Raw genomic sequence first — 3,218 nt, 5'->3', positions numbered from 1 at the left:
CACTTCTTCGGGAATTTGGTGCAACCAAGTTTTCACTATAACTTGGTCATTTTCCGTCCATCGGACATGCGGTTTTGGGTGTCGATACTTGACACCGCGCGCTACAATATGTTCCTCCACGACCATGTGGTCCGATGCTTCCAACAGGAGCTATTCGAGGAGTACCGATTTTTCACCATTAAAAATGCTCAATTTTGCACCAACTTTTGCCTATAACTCAGGCTGTATCGATCGGATCTTCAATCTTGAAAAAGTTTTGGATAGGTGGCACCAAATGCTACATTTCGTTCTTCCACGTCAACTTTGTACGATGTCTAGCAAAAAAGTTATTCGCGAACCAAGTCCAGAACCCATGCAATGGCTGCCCTCATTGCATACATCACGGCGGTTAACTCTCGTTACTCTATACCGTGGACTTGGTACTTTTTCAGGCATTCGTTGCTACTTCTCGGTTCATGATATTCGTTTACGGTCTTCACTAGGGCATTTGGTGCTCCTTATCGGTTCATGATATTCGTTTACGGTCTTCACTAGGGCATTTGGTGCTCCTTATCGGTTCATGATATTCGTTTACGGTCTACACTAGGGCATTTGGTGCTCCTTATCGGTTCATGATATTCGTTTACGGTCTTCACTAGGGCATTTGGTGCTCCTTCTCGGTTCATGATATTCGTTTACGGTCTTCACTAGGGCATTTGGTACTGGGCTTCCCACTTTCTACTGATCGATCCATACTCACTTGCGTGCACCTAGCCTAGGAAGGTTTCCTTGGGCTTCCCATCTTTCTACTGATCGATCCATACTCACTTGCGTGCACCTAGCCTAGGAAGGTTTCCTATGGCTTCCCATCTTTCTACTGATCGATCCATACTCACTTGCGTGCACCTAGCCTAGGAAGGTTTCCTTGGGCTTCCCATCTTTCTACTGATCGATCCATACTCACTTGCGTGCACCTAGCCTAGGAAGGTTTCCTATGGCTTCCCATCTTTCTACTGATCGATCCATACTCACTTGCGTGCACCTAGCCTAGGAAGGTTTCCTATGGCTTCCCATCTTTCTACTGATCGATCCATACTCACTTGCGTGCACCTAGCCTAGGAAGGTTTCCTATGGCTTCCCATCTTTCTACTGATCGATCCATACTCACTTGCGTGCACCTAGCCTAGGAAGGTTTCCTTGGGCTTCCCATCTTTCTACTGATCGATCCATACTCACTTGCGTGCACCTAGCCTAGGAAGGTTTCCCTTTGGTACCGACTTCCATCTACGCACTCGATATAACCTAGGTACTTGGTACCGATGATGGTTAACACTCAAGCATTTCTTGCATCCTGCGTGCAAGGTACCAATTTTCACTTCTCAGGTGCGTTTATGAGCCCGCATTAATCCAATATCGCTCTGATGGCCTTTCTTATTATTTCATCCGATAGCCCTTGCCAAAAGCTACCAAAAGTTCCTCCACGGCCATGTGCTCCGACGCTTAGTTTAGGAAATATTCGAAAAAATTCAAAATAGGAAGCATTTTCTTATTGGAAAATCACCTTAAATCGATGGCCATTTTTTGGGCAAAAACTTTAACGTCTTCCCGACTTTGCGGGAATTGCGAATTTTAGGCACCCAGAGAAAATCTTTTACTTTAAGGGGGCGGCCGCGAAGTTGCCCAAAGTCTCGGACACAAAAATTCTCAAGTTCCCCACTCTAGTAAATCGCCCTATGAGTATCTCCTGGCCCGCGAGCTCTGCGAGCGGGCCAGCTTCGGCGATTTTTGCCTTTTCGCCTAGGCGGTTCTTCTACGAAATTGGTCCACAGCTTTTGCTCAGAAAGCTAGCATTTGTTGCAACAGTTAGGTACTTGGTACCACATTTTGGTATCCATTTGGGCATTTGTGGCAACTACTCGGTACTTTGGCCCACATTTCGCTCTACTCGGGCTTCTATGGTGGTACTTGTCGGTACTTCTGGCCAACTTAGGCCAATTGGGTGCAACTTGTGGGTACTCTGTGGGTACTTTAGGGCGTATTGTGTCTTTCGGGTGAACCTTCGCTATACTTCATGGGTACTGATGGCCAACTTAGGAACATTCAGTGCAACCTTTGGGCCTAAGGAAATTTGTCCAACTCTTTGGACTTAGAAAATTTTCTGGACTTAGAAAATTTTCTGGACTTGTAAAAATTTTCAAATGTTCAATTTGGCCCACATTTCGCTCTACTCGGGCCTCTATGGTGCTACTTGGCGGTACTTTTGGCCAACTTAGGCCAATTGGGTGCTCTTTGTGGGTACTCTATCGGTACTTTTGGCCAACTTAGGCCAATGGGGTGCTATATGTGGGTGCTCTATCGGTACTTTTGGCCATGTTAGGCCCATTCGGTGCTATTTGTGGGTACTCTATCGGTACTTTTGGCCATGTTAGGCCCATTCGGTGCTATTTGTGGGTACTCTATCAGTACTTTTGGCCAACTTAGGCCAACTCAGTGCTACTTGTGGGTACTCTATCGGTACTTTTGGCCAACTTAGGCCAACTCAGTGCTATTTGTGGGTACTCTATCGGTACTTTTGGCCAACTTAGGCCAACTCAGTGCTTCTTGTGGGTACTCTATCGGTACTTTTGGCCATCTTAGGCCAATTGGGTGCTATTTGTGGGTACTCTATCGGTACTTTTGGCCAACTTAGGCCAACTCAGTGCTACTTGTGGGTGCTCTATCGGTACTTTTGGCCAACTTAGGCCAACTGGGTGCTATTTGTGGGTACTCTATCGGTACTTTTGGCCAACTTAGGCCAACTCCGTGCTTCTTGTGGGTACTCTATCGGTACTTTTGGCCAACTTAGGCCAACTCAGTGCTACTTGTGGGTACTCTATCGGTACTTTTGGCCAACTAAGGCCAACGCGGTGCTATTTGTGGGTACTCTATCGGTACTTTGGGACATATTATGTCCTTCGGGTGAACCTTCTCGATACCTCATGGGTACTTGTGGCCAACTTAGGAAAATTCAGTGCAACCTATGGGCCTTTGGAAATTGTTCCAACACTTTGGACTTAGAAAATTTTCTGGACTTAGAAAATTTTTTGGACTTAGAAAAATTTTCAACTTCTGTATCTTCTTCATCATGTTCCATTTTGTGGGACTTAGAAAATTTTCTGGACTTAGAAAATTTTTTGGACTTAGGAAATTTTTCAACACTTGTAAAATTTTTGTTCCTTCTTTGAAGAAGAATACTTTCC

Source organism: Anopheles funestus, assembly GCF_943734845.2.
Source record: "Anopheles funestus chromosome X unlocalized genomic scaffold, idAnoFuneDA-416_04 X_unloc_70, whole genome shotgun sequence".
Taxonomy (NCBI): Eukaryota; Metazoa; Arthropoda; class Insecta; order Diptera; family Culicidae; genus Anopheles; species Anopheles funestus.
The sequence above is the reverse complement of the archived record's forward strand: the minus strand, read 5'-3'. Positions refer to the sequence as shown.